The following is a 27,526-nucleotide window of genomic DNA, read 5'->3' as shown; positions in this document are numbered from 1 at the left end:
AAAAGTATGAAGCTTGAAAAAATTTGAGAACCTGGACCCACATTCTACCCCACTTATCTCTTTCCCATTTGCCTATTGCTTCATTGACCTTGGCTTTGAGTCACAGACCTTATGTTTTCATCTGTCCATCTGTGAAGTCAGCCTCATCTTTGTGTCTTGCTGAAATGCCTCCTGATTGCTTTTGGTGCTTACCTACTGAGTCTTTTCTCTGTCTGTTTACCTGAAAGTACATTCAAGATTGTTTTGGACTTTATTCTAATATTAGCTAATTTAGTTGTCCCTTTGGCATCTTCTGGACCTTTCTCTTCCTTTTCTCAGTGCCTCTTGCCACGCTTACTATTCCATTTTTTTGTATCAATTATAATTACACTAGAGTTGCTAGAAGTTTGGGGTTCGAATCAGTAGAGTTAAAAAGTTGAAGACATTTGCAATGTTCATTTAAAAAATCTGAGTAGATGTAATAGATATCATTAAAATGTTCATTGATTTTGGTTCAATTAATTCATTGTGGAAGGAAGAACGACAGAGTGGAAACAGCATTAGTATTTGGAGTTTGGGAAACAATCATTGTCCCTCACCACCTGTATAACCTTTGACAAGTGACTTGACCTCTCTGCTTTAGTTTCATCATATGTGAAATGAAGGCATTTTATAATCTCTCAGGTCCTTTTTTAGCTGTAAGTAGATGACCTCAGGTATTTGAAACATATTTTATTAAAATAATGTACTATTAGTTCATCTTGGAATAGTGTAATTCAACTGCAAAATCTTTTTTCTGTTCATCTAAATGATTGTTAAATTAAAGCTCAAACTTTCAAATATTTAAATTTTGCATTGATGAACCAAGAATAAAAGTATAGCATAGTCAATTGATATATATTTATTGATCAATTATTGTGCTTAAGGGACTGATTATTCATTTATTTTTCACAGAAAAGTATGAAAAAGTTTTATTTCCCCTGAATTTTAAATCTTTTTAATAGTATTTTATTTTTTCCCAATTATGTGTCAAGAAAATTTTTAGTGTTCATTTTTACAAGATTTTAAGCTCCAAATTTTTCTCCTTCTTTCGCTTCCCTCTCTTCTTCCAGAAATGTAGGCAGTTTGATAATAGTTTATATATGTGTTATCATGTAAAGTACATTTCCATGTTAGTCACAGTTGTGAAAGAAGAAACAGATCAAAAGAAAAATATCATGAAAAAGAATAAATATGTGAAAAAATGCTTTGATCTGCATTGAGTCCATCAATTCTTTCTCTGGATGTGGATAGCACTGACTAAGCACATTAGTTTGCTCATGGGCAGGCTGAACCAATATAATAAAAAAGGAAATTCTGCCTAAACTAATTTACTTAGTCCGTGCCAATCAGACTACCAAAAATTATTTGATAGAATTAGAAAAAGCAACACCAATTCATCTGGAAGAACAGAAGGTCAAGAATATCAAGGGAATTAATAATAGTCAATTACAAAACACTTTTCACACAAATAAAGTCAGATCTAAATGATTGATTTGTAATTGTGTTCATATATTTCCTGGCTTTGTCTTGGCAGGTAGACTCCCAAGTATTTTATATTGTTTACAGTTATTTTCAATGGAATTTCCCTTTCCATCTCTTGCTGCTGGGCTTTGTTAATCATATAAAGAAATGCTGATGATTTGTGTGTTTTTCTTACACTTTGCAACTTTGCTAAAGTTGTTAATTATTTCAAGTAGTTTTTGTGTTGATTCTGCAGGATTCTCCAAGTATACCATCATATCATCTACAAAGAATAATAGTTTTATTTCCTTATTGCTTATTCTAATTCCTTCAATTTCTTTTCTTGTCTTATTGCTATAGCTAACATTTCTAGCACTATGTTGAATGATATTGGTGATAATGAACATCCTTGCTTTACCCTTGATCATATTGGGAAGGCTTCCAATTTATTCCCATTACAGATAATGCTTGCTGATGGTTTTAGATAGGTACTACTTATCATTTTAAGGAACATTCCCTTTATTTCTATGCTCTCATTTGTTTTTAGTAGGAATAGATGCTGTATTTTGTCAAAAGCTTTTTCTGCTTCTATTGAGATAATCATGTGATTTCTGTTGGTTTTGTTATTTATATTGTCACTTATGCTGGTCATTTTCCTAATTTTGAACCACTTGTACATTCCTGGTATAACTCCTACCTGGTCTTTAGTGTGTTACACACACACGCACGCACACACACACACAGCATAGATATAATATAATATATGTATATGTGTATATGTATGCATATATATATAAGCACACACACATATATATATATATATATATATATATATATATATATATATATATACAACTTTTAATCTTATTAATTCATTCCTTTACAATAACTTACTGCTTTGATGCTTAATCTTGATGTGAAGGCAAGCATTTCCTACTAGAAGGGAGTGCTTGATATAAGTAATTTATACAATTAACTCAAAGTAAACAAAGCACATAGTTTCAATTACATGCCACATTGAAGGAGTTGTGATTGACACAGGCAATACAATGATCTTTAGGCAATTAGATGGTATAGTAGAGTGTTGGACTGGAATCAGGAAGACCTGAGTTTGAATCTTGCCTTAATTACTTAATAACCCTCTGGTCCTGAGCAAGTTTATTTTCCCTAAACCTCAGTTTCTTTATCTTTAATGGGAATAATAGTAACAGCACCTACTTCCCAGCGTGGTTGTGAGGATCACATGAAATAATGTATCTAAATTACTTTGCAAACCTTAAAGAATTGAATTCTATTATCAACATGATCATCATTCCCTTTTCACAAATGACATACTCCCTGTCCTTAATGAGTTTGCTCCAGATTATCAGATGCATGGGAAGCACTAAGAGTGGAAAAAGTGCTAGCTGATGTATTAGAGGACCCAGTTCTCTTACTTACTACCTTGTGCCCTTGGGCAAGTAAGTCACTAAACTTTTCATAGCCGCTGTTTCCTCATCTGTAAAATGAGAGAACTGAAATAAATGACTTTTAAGTTCCCCTTTGCCTCTAGATCTATGATCCTATTAGCATATGCAACTCTTGTACCATGAGCTTAAAAACTCCACAGCAAGGATTGTCTCCTATTTTCACAGGGTGTCTATGAAACAGGGGGGAATTGCATTCACCTTGCAGAAGGGATGGGTTAGACATTTGTCAATCCATGATGGTTTTGGGATCTTGGTACCTGGAATCTCAGTAGACTGCTCTGTCTCATTACACCATCCTTCTCAATTCTTTGACTAGTCACCAACTTTCCATGAAGTGAACATGACTGGTGTCATTCGCATTGACTGAATGATGTCAGTCACCCATTTGGGATGTGGAATACATTTTCAATGGATTGGCAAACTGGAAACTCTAGAGTCATATGCTCTAATCTCTACTGCTGACTTACAGAGTGATTTGTGGATAGTCACTTAGGATGCTACCTTTTCCTTTTTTGTCCTCTATTTAAAAGGTTAGCCAAAGATCAAAGAAGATTTAAGAAACTGAACAGTGAATTTTACTCTATGTTTTACAAACGAGCTGATGGATGAAAGTCATTCATTTTAATTTGTCAGTCTTAATGACAGAAAAATATCTTTAAGTATTTCCATATCAATTAGCTCTTGTTTCATAGGAGAATTTAAAGGGAAATGGGAAGATTTTTTTTCTTTATGATGGTAAACAATATTTGAAGTACATGTCAAATCCTAATTATGCACATTTTGTTTTAAATAGACAATCAGAAATACTAGAGTGAATATTGACTTAAAATAAATCACTTCATAAGTAATACAAAAGCAACAAAAAATGTGTGCCTGAGCATAGTACTCAAAGTGATTAAATAAGTTTTCTCATGTAAAAAAGGAGAATTTAATTAATTAATTTAAGGAAATTATTTGTATCAAATGAGGAATGCTGTAAATAGCTACAAATAGACTAGTGATTGCAAAGATCTGATCTGAAAATGAATTGGAGCTCTTTTTCTAAAGGAATTCATAACACCACATGTCAGATATTACACAAGACAACCAAAAATAATGTAAGACAGGGAATTATACAATATATGTATTATATATACATATATGATTATATGATACAATACATATTATAATACTATATAGTGTAATATATCTTATAGTATATATTCATACTACAAATAGTGAATATATTTATTGTATAATTCCTTATCTTACATTTTTTTATTTATATGTGTGATTTTGTGTACATATCTATCTATCTGTCTGTTGTTCTCCCTTCTCTGGGCAGTGGATATAATTACGGAAAATAATGAACACACAGTGGAGTTAAAAAAACATTATAGTAATGAAGAATAAAGATGAATTTACACTTAGTCACATCTTAGTCTCCACACTTAGGTAAGTGTGGGGAAAAACATTTTAATTGAATATGATGGGGAGCCTGGCTATTGACTGGACAAAGACTTGCCATACCTGGGTGACCTTTAAAGGACAAGTCTGAGAAGCTATAAGATTCAAATGCAACTAGTAATAGCAGGGCACCTGGGCCATCAGTTGGCAAGACATATGTATTTACAAATGTTTCTGCAAATCAAGAACAGAATGATTGACTACTACAAAATGAAATATGAGCAAGAACAAGGATGCTGCTGCCTGTGAGTTAAAGAACCAATTTATGTTACATCTGCCCACAAAATATATATCCATGGTGAGAATGGGCATATAGTCTGTAAACGTTAGCCCTAAAGATCAACTAATTATTGAATTTGAAGCAGCTAGGTCACAGAGTAGATATATTGTTGGACTTAGGTTCAGGAAGACCTGAGTTCATGTTCTGCCATAGATACTTACTAGCTGTGTGACTGATCCTGGGCAAGTCACTTGACCCCTGTGATTGCATTTCTTCACCTCTCAAATAAGAGTTGAACACCATGGCCACCAGTTTTAAACCAATGAGTTCTTAATTACATGGAATTGTCTGAGTGTACTATGTTCCCTTAGATACTAAGCTACTTCAATTGCCCAGGGTTACTGAAAAATTTGAAAACTATCTGTTAAAAAAAAGAATCCAATTCAAAACAAAACAAAATCCCAACTTTTCAAAGACATCAGAAATTTCCAGGTGCTTGTTTTCATTGTGTCTAGGAATAATTACTCATTTTGGGAAGAACTTGTTAACAATCCTGATTTAAAAGCAAATAAGAAAAAAAAAAGATAAGGAGAGATGGGAAAAGAAATTCATTCTGTCACTAAAATATATAAGAAAGAAAAGGTTCTGTGGTATAAGCCGGGGTCTCCAGATGTGTAAAAAGAAATGAAGAGGCTAGTGATATAACTGTGGAGCTGTCAGTAATTGATGAGAAGTGATCATAGAATATGAAACAAAGGACACTGATGTCCATGGTTTCCTAGCAGACCTGGGCAGTGCCTGTCCAGGAATGAGTGGCCATAAATGAGGCTGAGAAAATAATGAGTTTCAAGAGATATTTAATGACAATAGTATCATCAGTGAAGAGGAGAAGAAGAGAAATCCTCATGATAATAATGATACCAGGATGACAAAATCATAGCTATAGAGCTGGAAGGGACTGCAAGGACTGTCTAACCCACTCCATTAGTTTACAGAAGAGAAAACTGAGACCCAGGGAAGTCAAGTGATTCCCTAAGATTACAGAGGTGAAATATGAATACATGGCCTCTGACTCCAGAATTAGAACTATTCCCCTTACTCTACTAAACATCATTGGCATTTAGGAAAACCTAGAGAGGGACATGTAGCTTAAGTTTAATCAATCAGATGAACAACACCAAAAAAATGAGCAAGCAGTCAGATAGTAATGAAAATACAGAAACAGATTGATAAAATGATAGGTAAGCTCCAAGAAAACCAGGGATGATCAAAATAACAGGAACACTTTATTATCTAAATAGAGAATGAGAGATTCAAAATCTATCTTTAGGTTGAGAAAAAAAAATAGCTCATCTCCTTGGGGTGAATATCTGGAATCAGGTCTGTAGAAGTAAGGGGAACCTATATGTCAGATCATTGTTATCCTCACCCTAGCAAGTGGTCAACTACCTAGATTTTCTAGCTCCTCAAAGATGGGGTGATGGTGGGGGGCACTGCATCTGTCACTTCTGTGGCAGAGGTACAAGCTGTGACAGAGGGTCGCAGGTGTCCATAATTTCTTTACATCCGTAAGTACTGTGTGATTTGATGGGCTTCCTAAAGACTCATAACTGAACATGCCTCTCTCATTGACCTGCTAGAACTCTTGACATTCTTAGTACTCATGGTGATCAACGTCATCGATACCCTCTTGGGTTCTGAGATTGAACAAGGTACACATTAGGTACATAAGAAAGATTGTTCATTATCCATTTATCTGCCTAAATAAAGTCCTTACCTTTGGTTGTCCATTCCTACAGTTCCTTTAAACTATTGTGACCAGTGTAGGCCTCCTGGTACCTAGTCTACATGTGAAATCTATATGTGAAAACAGGTAGATGATAGAAAATGGGCCTTGGTGCACACCTATAAGAGAGCAGCCTGGAGGAGGTAGCCAGGTTGTTGGATGATGACCCCTAGAGTGGCTTCTCATCCAACATGACCTCCCTAGATTGAGTCTTTGCTTCTCTACCTCTACTCTTGGAGTTTTGGCATTCCAGAGAAGTCCAAATTATGGCCTGACCTTAAGTTTTTGTTTATTTGTATTTACCCTCTTTCATATTCATCTTCATAACCCCTATACAGTCCTAGCAGTTATCCTAATCCAGGGCATTGTGAGACATGGATATCTTGGATATCAGAGTGATGGGCCTTCAAGAACAGACACAAGACAGTTATGTCTTGGGAAGAGAGGCAGAAAAGAATGACAGAACCAGTAGGAGGATTAGAATAAGAGGGCTCTGGGCAGCTCAGGGACATAATGAGGTTGCTTGTGGTTTAGGGAATGTGTCAAAGTGGGTATGGTAATACTGAAAAGAAAGATGTGGAAATTGTCTTTAATTTTTGAATCAGCCAATCTAAGCTATAATCCTGGGTCTATTACTTACTAAGCTCATCTGACATTGACCAAATCATATCGATCCTTTGAATTTCTGTAAACTGAGGAGTTGACCTACATGTTTTCTTAGAACTCTTCTTAGAACTCCTCTCTTCTTATGAGAGGACATATAAAAACAATCTCCCTTTGAAGAATTTTTCTAGGTTTGGAGGATGCCTACTCACAAAAAAATAAACAAAGATAAATAATAAAATAAAAAAGTAATAAAAATAAATAATAAAATGATAAAAAATAAAATAAAGATAGTAGAGAGGTTTGTGTGTCATTTTCATTGGATAAATCACATTGCAGAATAGCTTACAGGTTTGTTATCATTATTTATTAGGATAAGGCCAGGGACTGTGAATTCACTGGCATCAGGAACTCCCAGATGAGAAAACACAGTCTACCAAAGCAAGCTGGCACCTTCACTGCAACTTAGAGTTCTGGAGAGTTGCCTAGAACACTTGAGAGACTTGTCTAGAATCACCCAGTATATGCTAGAGCTGGGATTTGTACCTAAGTCTTCCCAACTTTATGACCAACCATGTAGCCATCACACAATACTACCTCTTTACCTCTTTTGTTACTCATTATTTTTAAGGTTATATTGGTGTCTTTTGTTTTGGTATCAGGCATTTCCAGGTATAGCTGAATCTACCTGTTGGCTTACCTTCATCACAAAGAAAAACAGTTAAGCCTTCCTATCTTTACTTGAAATAATTCCCACAGCTCTCTTCGCAATGTACTTGGGAAGGGCCAGGAGCCATCTTCCATGGCATAGTAATTAGGAGCTAAGAGCCAAGGGGGAAGACCATAGGGTTATGCAATATTGATGTGGAAAATTCCAGCATTTCTCTGACAGGTCTAGCAAGTTCCTCTGGAGACGTTACTTCTTTGGAGTGAAGCTTAGCAGTTCTGGCAGTGCCCCTAAATACTCTGGTTTCCGAAGCTGTATGGGACACCAGTCCCCAGGACCCAGAAGATGCCAGCTGGAATTAATCCCAGGACTGTGAAAAGAATTAAAGTTTAGGACTACTGTCAGCCCCAAGGAACAGCTCTTCAGAGCAATGCTGTATGGAGAATGGCTGGTTATAAATCCAGCTGTGTTCAGGAGCCAAGGGTGCTGCCACACATGATGGGGGCAGGGGAGGTTCTGGCAAGCCGCATTGCTGAGCTGCCCAGGAGCCCCTGTGGATCGAGGTTCTTAACACCGATCAATCCTGAATATTGATGAGACTGGGCTGTGATGTTGCAGCTTCTCAGCAGCCATTAAAATGATAGATTAGCAGGGGATGAGGGAAGACAAGATGTTTTGCACATTTTTTATATGTAGATGACTAGAACTGTTAAACTATGGCTCATCAGCCAGTTAACCTTCTGTCTTCAACATTTTGTATTTATTATATTTTCATTCCCAGTCCCTTGTGAATTTTAAGTGAGGTGCAGTGCATGTGCCAAGGACCCTGTGGGAAAACTATGTGAATATCTTGTAAAGGCTTCATAAGATCATGAATGTAGAACTGGGAAGAACCTCAGAAGCTATTAACCCCAGTCCTCTCATTTTACAGATGAGGAAACCAAGGTCCAGGTTTGCAACATCCTTGAAATACGTCATCTTATCCTCATAATAGCCCTACATGGTAAACACTAGGATTATTATTATTGCCATCATAAATCTAAAGCTGGAAGCAACCCCAGGGCCATCTAGCCCAACCCTTTCACTTTGCAGATGTGGACACTAAGGCCCAGGGATGTTTAATGAATTGTGGAAGGTCACACAGATTGAACCTTAGTTCCTTTGACTCAGAATCAGTTCTCTTTTCACTATACAATTAATTGACTTCTGTACTGATTTTTCAGTGATTTTTCAGACCATCATCTTCCTCATTATCATAGTAATCACATTAATAACATGAATTAACAGTTGCAAAGCATTCTCCATATATTATCTCATTTGCTCTACAATATCTGTATGAGGTAGATACTTTTATTATCCACATTTGACAGATGAGGAATCTATGGCTCGGGGCGGGGGTTAACTTGTCCAGAGTCACACAGATGATGAGTATTTGAGGTAGGATTCAAACTCAGATCTTCTCTACACAAAATCCATTGTTATATTCACTCTGCCACTTAGATATGTACTCCTATGGAAGTCATGTCTTCCTCATCTGATATGATAGCATCTTATTATTCCATAATAGATCTTTATATAGTTTTTTAAGGTTTGTGACACAGTCTAAATATATTATCTCATTTAACTCTCACAACAATTCTGTGAGGAAATTGTTACAGCTATTATTATGGCTTCTTTATATGTGGGAGTCCTCAACTGAATTCCCCATCATATGTGATATGTGATCTTCAGGGCCCTGGATCACTTCTGGAGATGTTGGGTGGGACTCTGCTCTAAACAACTTGAGTTAGGAAAAACCTTCCACTCAGAAAGCTTTAAAGGGAGAGACAACTGCCAATTTTGCTTCTCTTCTGTCCTTTCTCTGGAGCGTGTGTCATGGAACAATCTGTATATGATTTCCTGTGGTGTAAGGAAAGAATTTCTCTTTACTTTTCCCTACCCTAGAGTCAATGGCAATGGAACATGATGACTAGAGTTTGTGTTGCTTAGCAAAGTCTGAGGGGAGACTCTGACTGCCTCTTCTGCTTTGCATTTTCTTCTTGGACCATAGGTGACCAAATAGAGGTGCTGAAATTCTTCTATGTGGAGGAGATAATTATTAACAAGAGCATGAATGTAATCCTTGTCTTGACTTGCCAGAAGTTATGGACCTTGTTAAAGAATTATTTGGGTAGTACAAAATTAAGGTAAAGATGATTTACCTATTCAACAGTCCCACTAAATGTCTTATATATTAATATTTTAATTAACAGTCTCACAGGAGAATAGAATGATAATTAGAATTTATTTAGCACCCATCATGTTCCAGACACTGTACTAAGGGTACAAATATTCACAACAACATTGCTGAGGAAACCGAGGCATACAGAAGTTAAGTGACTTACCCCTGGGCCACAGTGCTGGGAAGTATCTGAACATGGTTGAATTTGAACTCACATTTTCTTGATTCCAGTCACAGTGCTCTATCTAGTACCACTTAGCTGCCCTCAAAATAGCAGTTATTGGTGAATGTTTCATGTCTAAGTCTTTATCAGGGAGCCACTTTGAATTTTTGTGTTTTTCACATTTCCTTTGCGTGTAACAAATAAAAGATTGCCCTATCCCTGGTCTCCATGAAACATTGAATAACTTTCTACTCCCTTTTGGGAACACCCTAAAAGAAAGTCAGACTTAAAAGACCCTAAAAGACAGCCACACTCTCCCCTGAGGCTAAATGGTGAGGACCCAAAAAAGTCAGAGAACGTAAGAAAAAGAGCTTCCCCCTTTGCCAGAAACCAGGATCCCCTAGACTAAATGAAGATTTGAAGGCAAGAGCCTGGAGATGAGGGAGTCTCTTAGAGGGAGAGATCATGTCCTCCAGCTCCCTCCCTTCCCTTCTCCCAAGGACAAAAGTAGGTTTATTGTTAAATCTAGATGAGGAAACTGATATTGAAATATTCCATAACTAGCCCAGCATCCCAAATCTAGCAAGTTTTTTAAATCAAATCTAAACCCAGACTTTGTGTCTAAGTTGTTCAATCATTTCAGTCATGACTGACTCTTTTTGACATATTTTGGAATTTGCTTGCAGAGATACTTGGAGTTGTTTTGCTTTCTTTCTCTGTTCATTTTACAGATGAGGAAACTGTGGCAAACAGGGTTAATTGACTTGCCCAGAGTCATCTGAGGCCTTATTTGAACTCAGGAATATGTGTGTCTTCCTTTCTATCCACTGTGCCATTTAACTTCTCCCTGACTCTAGTGATTTAATTAGTGAGTTGATAAACATTACTAAGAGGCTACTTTTTGCCAGGCATTGTGCTAAACACTGGGGATACAAAGAAAGGCAAGTGATAGTTTTTGTCATCAAAGAAAAGCTCACAATCTCCTGGGGGAGACAATATGCAAACAAATATATATGAACAATGGTTATAAAGGATTAGCAGGAAATAATCACCAGAGGGAAGGCACTAGAATTAAGATGGATTGAGAAAGACTTGTTGTAGAAGGTGCCATTTTGGTTGTAACTTGAAAGGAAGCCAGAATGCTGAGATAAAAATAGAGACCATTCTAGATATGTGGGACATCCAGAGAAAGTGCCTGGAAGTACACCTTTATTCACAAGATTTCCCCCTCCTCTGCATTTATCATATGATAATTTGGATCACATTAAAGTGTGTCCCTGACTCAACTGGTCCTGTTGAATTATAAGCTCTTCTGGGCCAGAGAGGTTGCCATATTATCACTTCCTACATCTGGGGCAATCAAATTTAAGACTGAAATAACCTTAGATTTCAAATAATCTAATTTCTTTCCTTTATTGATGATGACTCTGGAGGCATAAAAGGGAGAACATTTTACCCAAGTTCACTCACTATCCTAGGCAAGAATCAGTGGAGCCAAGATTCAAACCTTCTCATTTCCATGTAGCACACCACTCTAGAACAGTTCATTGTATACAATCATCATTGAATTAAATATTTTTAAAGTTTATTTTTTTGAAGGGGGAAGCAAGGCAATTGGGGTTAAATGACTTGCCCAGGGTCACGTGTCTGAGGCTGGATTTGAACTCAGGTCCTCTTCACTCAAGGGCCAGTGCTCTATTCACTGTGCCAATTACCTGCTTCCATCATTCAATTAAATTAAACAAACATGTATTAAACTCTAACTTTGTACACAGCATTGCTATTTGAGTGCTCTACAAATACCAAACATGGTACTCAAGGGACGCAACACAAAACCCAAGCCATGGTTGTCTCAAGAAACTTACATTACCCTGAGAAACGTCAATCATACCTAGATAAGTAAATATAACATAGGTTATTCAAATTTTATATCATTTTCTATATAATGTTCATTTCCAGACGTATTCTTTTCCCTTCCTGACCCAGAGTTATTTCTTGTAACAAATAGCGACATTAAAACACCAATTATAACAACTGGCATTTATATAGCTGTTTAAGGTTTGCAAAGTTCTTTATAATTACTGTCTCATTTGCTTCCCATACATCTGTGAGGAGGGTGCTATTATCTCCTTTTTACAGATAGGCAAACCAAAGCACAGAGAAGATAAGTGACTTGTCTAGGGTCCTACAACCAGGGTCTGAGGCTGAATTTGAACTCAGGTCTTCTTGACTCCATATTCCACATTCTATTCATTACACCACCTAGCAGCCCAAGCAAACAAACAGATATAAATCAAGCAATTCAGCACAACTGACCAACACATTCTGAAGATCTGAGGGTGTGTGAAATGTTCCCTACCCATAGTCCTCCACCTCTGTGGATCACTCTCTTCTCTCTAGGTTTTTGTCACAATGTTTTGTTCTAGTTCTCCTCCTACCCCTATGGTCTAGCCCTTCTCAACATCCTTTGCTGGATCTTTATCTAGATCTTGTCCCCTCACTATGGGTGCCTCCAAGGCTCTGTCCTGGGCTCTCTTCTCCTTTCTATCTTTGCTATTTCATTAGCTCTCATGAATTCCATTATCATCTCTTTGCTGACGGTTCTCAAATCTATTTATTCAGTCCTAGCCTTTCTTCTGATCTTTAGTATTGCATCTCTAACTGCCTTTTGGCCATCTTCAACTGGATATCTCCTGGAAATTGTAAACTTATGCCCAAAATTGAACTTGCTCTCTTCACCCTCTAACTTCTCCATTAATGTTGAGGGTCCTCTACCCTTCCTTGTTGCTGTTGTGTTCGTCCTTCGTTGCTGAAGAAGACCATGCCATCAGAGAAATGATGACATGACTTGCACTTGATTTTGTTTTGAGTGAGGGAGGGCTGTGCAGGTCATCAGTCTCACTTCTCCTTCAGAGCCATCTGGGTCCAGTGACCAGATATTCATCAGGATGACTACAGGTGGCCAAGAATATAATGGGGACCTTGGCCCCTTTAGACCAAAGTCTATTCAGGTACTCACTTAGGGTGAAGTAACGCCCATTCATTTAATAAGCCTGTTTAAGAAGTAGCCAGGGGATGGCCCCTTTAATGAGTCAAAGAAAAAGAAACACATCAGGCTGGGAGGGAAACAGCAACAGTTACTATTGATAATCACTCTGAAGCCAGGAAAATTCAGAAGAGCCCTTAAGCAGGGGCCTAGTGTTGTACAATGTATGAGCTTCAGAGTGCAGTAGGTTTAAGGTTTTGGGAAAGGGAAGGGAAGGGAAGGAAACTAGCCAGTAAAACCCAAGTTCACTGGCCATCTTCTGGTCATCCAAATTTGTCTTCCTTTATTAAGGAGAAGGAAGGGGAGGGGGAGACAGACAGGAGAAGAGGAACTGAGTTACACAGATAGCTGGGTCTCCATTCAGGCAACTGAATGACCTTTCCAGTCCACTATTGGATATCTACCTGTATATCTTATTGAAATTATAAACTTAAAATGTCCAAAATTGAACTTGTTCTTTTTTCCCCTCTAACTTCTCTATTAATGTTGAGGCTCCCCTACCCTTCCAGTCTACCACCCTTCCAGTCACCCAGCAATCTATCGTCCTTTACTCTTTACTGTCATCATTCTCCACTCCACCCCATATCTTATCAGTTGTCAGACTTGTATTTTGTCTTTGTAACATCTCTCCCGTATATTCCTTCTCTTCTCTGATACTGCCACCACCACTGCCATCACCACTCTAATAGTGTCATCACCTCACACCTCTACTATTACAAGCGCCTTCTTGCTTGTCTTCCTGCCTCAAGTCTCTCCCCACTGCAGTCCATCTTCTAGTCAGCTGTCACATTCATCTTTCTAAAGTATGTCTCACCATATCACATCTTACTGATGTCAGAGACAGAACTCCAAAGTGAGTTGACATCCCAGTATGACATATCATAAGATCATGTATTTATAGATGTTAGGTGGGTTATTCATTGAATAAAATAGTCCTGAATTCCTTCAAGTCCCAGCTTAAGTCATACCTGCTAAAGAAAGGCATTTCTGATCTCCCTTACTTCTCGTGTTTTTCCTCTGGTGATTTTTTCCTATTTAGTCTATATGCAGTTTATGTGTGCATATTTGTTTGTTGTTGTGCCTTCCATTAGACTGTGAGCTCCTGAGGCCATGTACTCCCAGTTCTTTGTGTCTCCAGTATTTAGTACAGTACCTGATACACAGTTAATGCTTAATAAATACTGATTGACTGACTGCCTAACTTTCCAATTAACATTTTCACTTCATTGCTCCCATCCCTCAATCTTCCCCTCCCTGATGCCAACCCATATTATATGTGATTTTCAGCTTCATCTTCCTAACCCATGCCTCTGACCATGTCACTTCACTATTAAAAAGCTGTCTGCATTCCCCATTAGGAAGAACATGAGAAGACTCCTTAACCAGGAATTCACAGTCCTCTACAGGACGGCTCCAATCTACCAGGTCAGCTTTGTTTCATCCCAGCCTTTCAGGGACGCTGATCTCTCCACAAACTGGGCTATTTTCTGTTTAAACACTTCTCAAGCTTTTTTGTTTTCTCTCTTTTGTTCTTTTTCATCTCTCCCTAGTGTTTCATTTCCTTTCATTTTGTTTACTTTCCATTTGATTCCTTTCCCTCCTACTTTCCCTCTCTTCCTCCCACCATCTTTCCTTCCTTCCTTCCTCTCTCCCTTCCTTCCTTTTTTATCTTATGTTCTTTTTTTTTTAATGCTACTAATGTATAACCCAGTCTCTAACCAAATATTCTTTATAACCCCAAATGCCTCTAATGTTTCACTAAAAAAAGCCACAAGTAAGAGTCTTAAAAAAAAATGGGAGGGGATACATTTTATTCTATGATCTCCTAACTATGGCAAGAGATGAGGTGGAGGCCTCTTGGTCTTATTAAGAGTTGCTGATGTTTGGGGGCCAGTTTTGAATTCTAGCTAGAGAGGCTGTTTCTTCACAGTGGAGGAAGGGAGATCTTCTTTACCTCCCTTGATCTTTTGATATAGCTTTCTTTTTCCATGTTTTCCAGGCAAATCTATGCTGAGATAAAGGAACCAGAACTATGGGGGGGGGGAGGGGAGAGATAGCTGGACATCCTAAATATAGAAGCTTTTGGCTCTAAATGGTATGTGGACTTTCCAAGAACTTACTAGTTATGGATAATTAATGTAAATTGTACTAATGGAAGTGGCATTGAGCGAAGGAAATGCTGGACTAGTCTGTTAAAGAGTACAGCTTGTCTTCTTTCCATTTTCTTCAAAACCTTTGGAGAAGAAGCATGAGAAAAAAACTTTGACTGTGAAGCTAATAAATTCTCAGACTATTGAGACAAATGTGTAATTAAATCATTTTTTTTTAAAATGTGAAGTAAAAGGGCTGATTAATGGTGATAATGAGAGTTGTGGAATATTCCTAGTGCAGAATGAAAAATGTGTTACTATGTGGATTTTGTTTTGAAGATATTTATCCTAGATGCCTAAGAATCAATGAGAATATCTTCTTCCTTGAGTGTGCCTCTTTCTACCCTCTCCAAAAACTTCCTGCATGTATTATCTAATTTCTTTGTTCCATTCCTTTTGAAACTCTTTCCCTCTCTGCTGGTTTCTTCTTCTTCTTTTTTTGTTCTTGATTATGTCTATTTTGTTGTCTTGTGGTTGAAACTACAGTATGACATGGTAACAGCAATACTGTATGATGATCAAGTATGAATGACTTAGCTATTTTCAGCCATACAATGATCCAAAACAGATCTGAAGGACTCATGATAAAAAATGCTACCTACTCCCAGAGAAAGAAGTGATGGGAGTCTGGATGCAGATTGAAGCATACTTTTTTTTTTTTTAACATTTTTTTCTTGTTTTTTTATCTGCGTTTTCTTTCTTTCACAACATGAAAATGTGTTTTACATGCCTGCACATGTACAATCTATAAAAAAAATTGTCTTTCCTGTCAAGTAGAGGGGAGAGGAGGGAGGAAAAGAACCTAGAATCCAAAATTTCAAAGAATGAATACCAACTGTTTCTACATGGAATTGGAAAAAATAATTAAAATTTTTTTAAATAAAGTGAAAAAAACTGCAATGTGTTGGTTTAGTTGGATCTTATGCTAAGTTTCTCATTGACACATTTTCTCTCTACTGTTTATCTATCTGTCTATCTATCTATCTATCTATCTATCTATCATCTATCCATCCATCTATCTATCTATCATCTATTCATCTATCTATCCATCTATTTTTAGTTTTTACTAAAGATTTTGAGTTCCAAATTTTCTCCCCATCTCTTCCCTCCCCCTACTCCAAGACAGTTTGCATTCTGATTACCACTTCCCCCAAATTGCCCTCCCTTCTATCATACCTCTCCCTTCTCTTATCCCCATCACCTCTATTTTCTTGTAGGGCAAGACGGATTTCTATACCTCATTGTTTATATATCTTATTTCCCAGGTGCATGTAAAAGTAATTTTTAACATTTGTTTTTAAAACCTTGAATTCCAACTACCCTCCTTTTCTCCCTCCCCACCCATCCCCACTGAGAAGGCAAGTAATTCAATATAAGTTACACTTGTGTAGTCATGCAAAATCCTTCCATAACAGTCATGATGTGAAAGACTAACTATATTTCCCTCCATCCTATCCTGCCCCCCATTTATTCTATCCTCTCTTTTGACCTTATCTCTTCTCAAAAGTGTTTACTTATAATTATTCCCTCCTACCATTTGTCCTCCCTTCTATCATTTACCCACCCCCCTGCTTATCCCCTTGACCCCTATTTTCCTGTAGTGTAAGATAGATTTTAATACCAAATTGAGTGTGCATGTTATTCCCTCCTTAAGCCAAATATGATGAGGATAAGGTTGACTCTTTCGCTCTCACCTTCCCTTTCCCCCTCCATTGAAAAAGCTTTTTCTTGCCTCTTTTATATGAGATAATTTGCCCCATTCTGCTTTTTCCTTTCTTCTCCCAATATATTCCTCTCTCCTTCCTTAATTTTATTTTTTAGCTATCATCTCTACCTATTCAAATTACCCTGTGCCTTCTGTCTATATGTATATAATCCCTCTAACTGTCCTAATACTGAGAAAAGTCTCAAAAGTTACAAATATGATCTTTCCATATAGGAATGTAAATAGTTCAACTTTATTAAGTCCCTTATGATTTCTCTTTCCTGTTTACATTTTCATGTTTCTCTTGATTCTTGTGTTTGGAAGTCAAATTTTCTATTCAGTTCTGTTTATTTCAACAAGAATGCTTGAAAATCCTCTATTTCATTGAATAATCATTTCTTCCCCTGAAGTATTATACTCGGTTTTGCTGAGTAGGTGATTCTTAGTTTTAATCCTAGTTCTTTTAACCCTGGAATATCATATTCCAAGTCCTTCAATCCCTTAATGTAGAAGCTGCCAGATCTTGTGGTATACTGATTGTATTTCCACAATACTAGAATTGTTTCTTTCTGACTGCTTGCAATATTTTCTCCTTGACCTACAAGCTCTGGAATTTGGCTACAACATTCTGGGAAATTTTCCTTTTGGGATCTCTTTCGGGAGTCAATTGGTGGATTCTTTCAATATCTATTTTACCCTCTGGTTCTAGAATATCAGGGCAGTTTTCTTTTCAGTTTTTTGAAAGATGATGTCTAGGCTCCTTTTTGATCATGGCTTTCAGGTAGTCACATAATTTTTAAATTGTCTCTCCTGGATCTATTTTCCAGGTCAGCTGTTTTCCAATGAGACATTTCACATTTTCTGCTAATTTTTCATTCCTTTGGCTTTGTTTTATAATTTTTTGATTTTTCATAAAGTCTTTAGCTTCCATCTACTTCATTCTACTGTTTAAGCAATTATTTTCTTCAGTGAGCTTTTGGACCTCCTTTTCCATCTGGCCAATTCTGCTTTTTAGGGCATTCTCCTCATTCACTTTTTGGATCTCTTTTACCTTTTTGGGTAGTCTTCTTTTACTTGATTTTCAAAATCTTTTTTGAGGTCTTCCATGGCCTGAGACCAATTCATATTTTTTCTTGGATGCTTTGAATGCAGGAGTTTTGACTTTGTTGTCTTCTCTTTTTATACTTTGGTCTTCCTTGTCACCAAAATAAGATTCTTGAGTCTGATTCTTTTTCCAGTTTTTGCTTATTTCTCCAACCATTTACTTGACTTTTAAGCTCTTTATCAAGGTAGTTCTCTGCTTCCAGTGGGGTTGGGAGGGTATTGTCAGTTGCTCAATCCCCACACAATCTGTGGAAACAGTTGATGCTGTTGCTCCTGTCCCTCCTATGTGGGCTCCTCCTCAGAGAGTTCTTCCACTCCCTTCATCACCATGAGGCTGGTGCCCAACTACCCTAATCTCTCACATAGTTTCTACAGGTTTTTTCCACTGACCTTCCAATTTGTCCTCAATGTTTTGGGTTCATGAAATCTGGAAACCACCACAGATATCCAAGATTTGGTCCCCCCAAGGCATGCTTAGGTCCTGTCTGTGCCAGCATAGCCCACACTGATCTGTGCTCTGCTCCCAGAATGGTGTAACAGACATTTTCTGGTGTCCTTTCAGGCTGTCTTGTGCTGGAGATTTATTTAACTCCATCATTCTGTGGGTTCTGCGCTCCAGAATTTCTTTAATCTTTTCCAGGTATTTTACTGGGTTTGTGGGGAAAGTGTTAGTAGTCTGTGCTGTTACTCCACCATGCTGGCTCTGACCCCTTTGCCAGTTTCTTTTTAAGCAGAACAGAATAGTGGAAAATAGTGTCAAGTCAATAAGCATTAAGCTCCTGCTATGTGCCAAGCACTATGATAAGTATTAGAGTTACAAAGAAAGGCAAAAACCAGTCCTTATTCTTAAGGGACTTAATTACAGCCTAAAGTGCTGGGTTAGAGTCTGAGGAATAGGATTCAAACACTACTTCTGTCACTGTAGTTATAGTCTAGGCTTGTGTGTTCCTGACTGTTTCTTGATACTTGAACTCTTTTTCTAACTGTGTCTTTTAGTGATTGGCCCCTAGTTTGGTTGTGTCATGGGTTGTTGGCAGCACTACAACTCCACAGTGTGACTTCAGATATCTTAGTGAGCCAAACTGGGTTAGCTTCACTTTCTACTGTGCCTCACTTGGAGACTGCTTGAGATCTGTGCTGTCTGACTCCTGTGTTATATGTGATGAACACTGCCAGGTTCCTTGTCTTCATCCTTTTAGTGAGTCTTTGATTGTCACCTATGAGGAGTCCTTGTCCCCTTTTCATCACCTTATGATAGGTGATCCTCAAGTGCCTGCCCATAGACCTCTCCCTTTTTTCTTAGTAATCTCTTTTCCTCCCATGACTTCAACTGCATGTTCCTTTTAGATCACTATCAATCAATATCTCCTGCTCCGATCTCTTATAAGCTCAAGATTTCCCATGAATTGGAATTGTAGAAAAAAATCAAAAAATTTGGAGTTAGTAGATATAGGCTCAATCCTGGTTTTGTTATTTACTACCACTGTGATCTTGGGTAAGCAAGTTAATTTCTTTATTCTATATCTAATTTCTGATGTATAAAATGTTGGGGTCAGACTAGATGAGTTCTGACTTTCTTTCTGTCTCAGAATCCATGAGATTCAGCTTCCTGTAGGTTATCTCTATCTGTGTCTTCTGCTTAGAACTGTGCACCAGCTTATATTTGATTGTTTGGCAAGTATTTTATCACCAGGTATTTATTCTTGTTAATTTGTTGTGTTGCTATGATTGTTTTCTTTGTTTTAATTGTGGTAGCTACTACTCCTGCTAGAGGGCACATAGCATGATGGATAGGGAACTGGACTGAAAACTAGGAAGATTACTGGGTTGGTCTCTGGTCATGGTACATGTGGACCTTGTGTAGCTGTGTGGACCTTGATTAAGCTACTTCACCTCTCAATTCTCAGGACAACCCTCTAAGATATTACATTGCAGAGAAGTTACTAACCTGCCTTGATATAGAGAGTTTCTTCACCTGGGAGTTCCCTATCTCATGGAAATCACCTCTAGTCCCCATTCCTTCTAATATCTCAAACATCACACATTATTCCACCCTCCCCCTATCCCTGCTTTTTCTTTTAACCTCACTATGATCACAGTTAGCATTCATTCTCCCATTCTCCAATTCATTCTCTCCATGCATCCTTAATGTTGTTTTACTGTCTTCCCCCTCTGTCATTTTTCTTATCTTGTAAGTTAACAAGTCCTCTTGATTCTGTCCCTTCACTCTCTTTCCTTTATCTGTCCTCTCCTCTGGATTTTCACTGCTACTGGGCAAGAAGAGGCCCTCATTATCATCTGAACACCTGTCTGGGAGGTCCTATGCTTGTACTTTCTCTCCAGTACAACATCCCCAACATTACCTTACTCATCTATCTTTGATTCTCTGTTGCCTACTGTAAGTATCCTATCCTGTCTTTCCACCTTGGTATCCTATTATTTTCTAAATGGTTCAACCAAACTGGATTGCATTCTATGCCTCCTACATGACCTGATGTTTTTTATATCTGTACCTTACTGATAGTATTCCCTCATCCAGAGACTGATAATCCTTTGTCATACTTATTCAATTCCCATCAACCCTTCATTTTAATGAAAGTACCCAGGACAACCATGTGTTCATTTCTTTCTAGGTCCTATTCCTGATGCTATGGATGTTTTGCATGTCCTGTGGACAATAACTTCTTTCCCGCTACCTCACATTTAGCTTTTTTTTGCTTGTTTTCTTTCTTCATTAGAGTATAAGCTCCTTGAGGACAGGAACTCTTTCTACTTGTATTTTTATTCCCAGAACTTTGTACAGTGTCTATCACATAGTGAATGCTTAATAAATGCTTTTTTATTTGACAGGGTAGACCAATGTCTAAATAAGACTATGGCAACAACCTTTTATAGAAGATATAGGCCTTGAGTTTACCTTTGGCACATAAGAAGGGAGAGTAGAATGGTATTTCAGATAGAGAGAAAAATCTCTAGTTATGTCCTGGTATTAAGTGTCAAAATAAATATTGTGGGCCAGTCAGGAAGAGAGGACTGAATATTCACTGGGATAAAAGGATAACATTTCCTGAAAGAAGTAAAGTTTGTTTTTAGACATTATTAATGTCTTTCATTTCATATAACCTAGATTTTCCACTATATTCCTTTTTCCCCCTTCCCAGGGAACCAGTCCTTATCACAAAGAATTTTTTTCAAAAAGGAAAAGAAGAGAAAAATTTTTGATCAACACATTGAAAAAGAAATCTGATGTTATATGGAATGTTCCTTACCTGTGGACTTGAACCTCTTGAAAGAGGATCATGAATGTCTTCTCATATCTCTACTTTGAGGCTAAGATTCTTTATAATTTTACGACATTCCATTTCAATTATTCGGTGGTTGCTTTTCTTTCCATTTGGACCATTGTGGCTATTGTTTACTTTGGTTTTTCCCACTCCCGCTCCCTAGGTTCTTATATGTTTTTCTATGTTTTTCTGTATTCCTTGTGTTCATTGATTTTTACAGCATAGTGATATTCCATTGCATTAATTTACCACATGAGCTTCTTGAGGTTTAAGCCTCACAATGGAATCTCTGGTCCAAAGGTTAAGAACACAGTCACTTTAAAAATACTTCCAAGTTGTTTTCCAGAATAGTTGTACCATTTCACAGCCTCACCATCAATACTTGTCTTTCCACAACCCATCTGCAATTGATGATTCCTGTCTTTTGTAATAAAGAGGGAGACTTTGAAATGGATCATGAAGGAAGTCTGTGTGGGATGTTGCTAGGCAAAGGGGAAGAAGAAAGGCATTATAGGCTAGGAAAGCAGCTTAAGGAAAGGCATGAAGGGAAGGAGGAGGATGGCATGCATAGCAATGAAAAAGGATAGAAAGGGTGAATCTGAGAAATATTTTGAAGGTAGAATTTTCAGGGCTCACTGACAGATCATATATGGTGAATAAAGGAAAGAGAGGAGCCAAAGGTCACTCCATGATTTCTAATTACTGACAAAAATAGATTAAAATCTGATTTTAAGCCTCTAAGTGAGCCAGTCAAGAAGTCTCTTAAATTTGCTGAAAATTTTGTATGCATTCCATCTATTTCTAGTTAATAATTTAGTTGATCTACAAGCTAAGATGGAAATTGGGTCAGTTCAATTCAACTCTTTGGCTACTGAAATTCCACAGGGTCTATCAACTTAAACTTTGATAAAAAAGTGTGTGTGTTTGTGTGTGGGTGTGTGCATGTGTGTGTGTGCGCGTGTGTGTGTGTCGGTTGGATACATAATTAATAAGATCCTAGGCTTCAGAGTAGATGCTCGTTAAACAAGACTGCTTTTTGAGATATCCTTGAGAAATTCAGTAGAAACGGTTAATATCGATGAACAGAGAAAGTGCTCTGTAAATTTCTTTCCAACTAGGTTGAAAAGAAGCCAGAAAAAAAATCACCAAGGCATACAATATAGCTTTTGGAGGGATATAGAAATATATCTTCAGTAACTCAATTACTTCAGTGAATCATATATAGATTTCCACCCTAGGTGTGTAGTGTAAATTGATAAATTTCAATAAGAACTACATTAGCTTGCTTCAAGGATAAGTTTAGAAGTGTTAATTAATAAGGAGCTTGTGTCAAATAAATAAGCCATACAAAATTCCAACTGAAGATCTGCTTTGATGATGCTCTCCTCTTCTCCCTTTTTTCTGAGAGGTCTTGGATGGTCCACCCCAATGGTGTGCCATTATGTTAAATTGAAATATGTGTGTGTATGCATATGTGTATGTATACATACATACATATGTATACACACATATTCATATACACACATGTATGCATATATACAATGCTAGGGGTGTGTAGGTACGTACACATAAATGCATACATACATATGTATTCTTAGCATAATTCTTATTCTTCCCCTTTCCCAAAAGAGGGACATAACATTTACATCAAGCTACAGTACTCCCATAGATATCAGGGGAAGGGAGGGAAACATTTTTATATAGTACCTACTATATGCTAAATGATTTACAAATATTTTTTCATTTGATCCTCACAACAACCCTGCAAGCTAAGTGCTATTTCATCCACATTTTATAGTTGAGGAAATGGAGATAGACAGAGATTAAATGATTTGCCCAGGGTCATATAGCTAGTAAGTGCCTAAGGACAGATTTGAACTGAGATCTTCCTGACTATAAGTCCACTCTGCTCTAACTACCGTGATCACCTACTTCCCTTGTGATAGCAAAGTCTTGTGAGTTGAACATTTATCAGAGACTTTGATTTCTGGCTTCCCCTTTGATTCTTTCGGAGTACCATTAGCCAAATCAAATAGCACGTCCAATATCTCAGTTTCCTTATCGATTATAGTGGGGATTATAGTACTATCTATATTACAATTTCTCTACATTCTTGATATGTATGGCAGTGAAACTGTCTTTTGTATTTTTTACTTCCCCTTTCACCTAATCCTTAGAATCATTCATTCGTTGATTCCCAGATTTTTTAGAATTGAAAGGGACCTTAGAGATACCCACTTGATTAAATAATCTGAATTTTGATGTCAGGTTGATACAGCTTAGTTTCATGGAGTGCTTGCTATGTGCCAGGCACCATGCTAAGAGCTATGCAATTTTTTTCTCATTTGATCCTTGCAACAATCTAGGAGGAAGGCACTATCATTATCCTCGTTTTACAGATGGGGAAACTGGGACAAATTGAGGCCAAGTGACTTGTTTAGGGTCATACAGCTGCTGTTTGACGATGAATTTGAACTCAGGTCTTCCTGGTGCCAGACTTAGGGATCTATCCACTGGGCCACAAATCTGTCCCAACCAAAAGATCACAGTTACTAAGATAAAGGTACACTCACTATCTGACAAAAGCAGTTTTCTGCTGGGAAAATTGGCAGAAATGAGGTTTAGACTAACACTTCATGTTATTTATCAAGATGTACTTCAAACAGTTGCATAGTGTAGATATTAAGCAATTATAAACAAATTAGAGGTACATGGAAGAAATTACTTTCCAGATTTATAGACTGCCAGTCAATCAATAAGCATTTATTAAGCACCTACTTCATGCTTGGTACTGTGCTATGTTTTGGGATACAAAAAGAGGCAAAAAGTATTCCCTGCTCTCAAGAACAAAACAAGAGATAGAGAGGATCACAGAATGTGAAATGGAAATTTTTGATTACACAGAAACAAAAAAGTTATTGCAGAAACAAATTCAAATCACTCAGAGACTAAAGGAAAATAATTAAATGGGGGAAAATCCTTATGGCAAGTTTATTTGATAAAATCCTACTTTCCAAAATATATAAGGAGCATAATCAGTTTTATAAGAATAAAACACATTTCGTTAGTTAGTTATTAAGCACCTACTATGTGTCAGGCACCATACAAAGGATAGGAAAAAGAAAAACAATTCTTGTTCTGAATAAATAGTTCTTAATAAAAAATAGGAGTAACTAAGTTGTGCTATCACTGCCAACTCTTGTAAGCACTCAGCTCAGTAACTTTTCAGCAATGCACAGTCTTAGTTGCCTAAACTCTTACCAAGTGAGGTGACTTGCCCAGAGTCTCATATCCTGTATGTGTCAGAGACAGGGATTAAATCAAGGTCTTCCTGGCTTGAAGTTGGACTTTCTATGCATGACACCACTATATTTCTAATGCTCAGATTCTCCTTTAGCTCAGCTTTTGGTGTGAGAAAAAAAATGTTTCTTCTTAGCCTCCCTTGCCCTTCTCTAACCAGAAGATATTAATTTTAAAAAATACCACCATGTTGGAAGGGTTGCTGCAGTACTCCATGGACTGTGCTCTGGAGAAGTATAACATTGAGGATGTAGTGACCCATATCACAAAAGAATTTAACAAGAAATACTCCACCACTTCGTGCTTCATTTTGAGAAAGGACTTCAGCAGTAGAATGATACATGAGACAGCACTGCAGAGCCTTCCTGGACCAAGTTACCATGCCTCTATTCAAGTATGATAGCACATAGACTATAGTCTATCTCTTCCCCAAATCCATCCAAATGGTGAGGACTGCAGTCTAAATTCAAAATACTAGAGATCAAAAATTTCAGCTATATCATAGGGACACATCAATCTTTCCACATTTATGATGATGACATTGACGATGATGATGATGACAATACTGTTGTCATTGTATGGGACATTTTCTACAGAAGTTTGCTGTGATTGCAAAACAATCAGAACAAAGGCTTACATTATTTGGAGGTGCCATACTCCATCTTTTTTCCATGCCAAAAATCCAGTTTCTCTTAAATACATGCACATGTACACACACGCACTAGACATATATCTAATAAACAAAAATATTTCATGACATTGAGACATTGGTTGTTAATCAGAGAAGCTAATTTTGGTTTTCAGGTCATATTTTTGAAGTATTGGAAGGAAAAACATCAATATCCAGAAGTACCAATTGGGATTACATTGGTGTCCAATAAGAAAAAAAATAAAAGAAAAACACACCAAAAACTTTTCCTTCAGAAAGTTGTGATAAAAGAGAATCTGAGAATCAGAAAGGCAGTATAGTGGACTGAGAGCTGACTGAAAAGTCAGGAAGATCTGGATTCAAGTCCTTTCCCTGACATATGTGGGCTCTGAAACCTTGGGCAAGTTACTTAACCTCTTGGTGCTCTAGAATGGAGGTAACACTCCTGAACCAGATTCAAATATAATTGGGAATATTTGACAAAATAAACAAATATTCAATAGAATATAGTTAATGTTAATGTCATTTTCTAAGTCAATATACTGCCCGTTGGAATCTTAATTATGGTTGTTACACCCATTTTTCTATTTTGAGTTTGATGTCAGTGTTCTCTAAAATGAGAAGTTACAAACACCATGCCAACTGGCATCAGGAAAGGAAGTTTCTTCATCCAGGAAATCTCCACATCAATCTAATCAAAGGGCAAATCCATATTTCCATCTTTGAGCTCCAGGATGATTTCTTTGGGAGCCAGAAAAGGAAAACCTCATCTCTGACTGGTAGAATAAGGACAAAACCCAGAAGTTTAAAAATAAATATAATTGTCTAGTACAATTAAGGACCAGAGTATAAAATAGACTAGGGATGTCCCATTAGCCCATTAGGACATTTAGGAAAACAATAACCAATGAAGGATATAGTTTCATATAAGTCACAATTGAGATGAATCTTGGCATTTGAATAGGGAACACAAAGTAAAGATTTCATGGCTTCTTGCTCACAGTAATCAAGATGACTGACCTTTGTTGGCAGAGGGATCAGAAAGAATTGCAGTGGTGTTAACAGGGTGAGAAGAGACTCCATTCCTTACCATGGAAAGAGAATGATCTTCCATCATTTTTGAGGATGTAGACAGGGGAAAAGCAGAATGATAATTCAAACTTATAGTCGTGAGGCTGACTGACTCTTCTACAAGTATTCATTCTTACTACTTGAACAATTTTCAAAGAGACAGTATTAAACTGAGCACTCCTATTTTTCTTTTCGTTGGAAAATTCCAAGAAAAAATAATGGTGGTTTGGGTAATATACTTGTTAGAAGCAGTGCATGCATCCAAGTAATCAATGTATCTTGATCAAGATCAGGAATTCAATTATCTGACTTAGCATGAGAATACTGTATTACGAAAACTGAAGCAAATCAATTCAACTGACTATGCTATGAAAATTGTGATTACCATCAATGAGAAGGCCATTGAGGTGATATTTGCATAGGTCTTGGAAATTGCCAGACAACAAATACTGCTTGTATATTCAAATACAAACCCTGTCCAACATTCCTGAACCAGATATCAAATTTAAATGACACATATAAGTGACATATTTTGTATTATTTGTCTGTATAATATGATACATTTTATATGATATATAATAAATCAAGTTGGGGTATTTAAAATCAGGAGAAGTACTATATCTGTCTTAGAGTAGAAGGTTACTTATGACTTGTAAATCCCAAGAAGTGAGATTTATCATTGGTTGCTTGGGCTAATTTATTTAAATGTTTATATGAACCCTCTAAGAATAAATTCTTAATTGAATCCAGATGTCTTAGTTGGTTCCAATTCTTTGCTGCTATGTTTAGGCATGAGTTCATCAGCATTTTCTGTGAAATTTTAATTCAGATGATTTGAATGTTAAGATAGCACTGAATGTGAGCAGAAGACTGATAGACTCGTGTTCAAGGGCATTTGTTGAATGCTTCTTTCATCCCTTCCTCTTTGTTCATATGGTGAATGTCTGTTAAAATGCATCCTGAAGGTGAGGAAGTTATAACCTAACAAAAGAAATTTGTTAAACACCTACTATGTACCAAGAAGCATGCTAGATGCTGGGGTTTTAAAGGAAAAATCAATTATGTATGAAAACTGAGTGTAGCATAGATTCCCATTGTATTTTTTCCTTCTTCTTGATCACTCTTCATATCAATTTATCATTGTCATGATTCTATCTATT

The 27,526-nt window shown here is 37.1% G+C and overlaps 1 protein-coding gene across 3 annotated transcripts in view; it reads left to right on the top strand.

Annotated features, from left to right (window-relative positions):
* KCNC2 (potassium voltage-gated channel subfamily C member 2) overlaps window positions 1-27,526 on the top strand; it is a 299,735-nt gene that overhangs the window by 139,209 nt on the left and 133,000 nt on the right. The window lies entirely within an intron of this gene.

The sequence above is a fragment of the Notamacropus eugenii genome, chromosome 3, assembly GCF_028372415.1.
Source record: "Notamacropus eugenii isolate mMacEug1 chromosome 3, mMacEug1.pri_v2, whole genome shotgun sequence".
Lineage (NCBI taxonomy): Eukaryota > Metazoa > Chordata > Mammalia > Diprotodontia > Macropodidae > Notamacropus > Notamacropus eugenii.
This window is presented reverse-complemented; position numbering and strand designations above follow the sequence as displayed.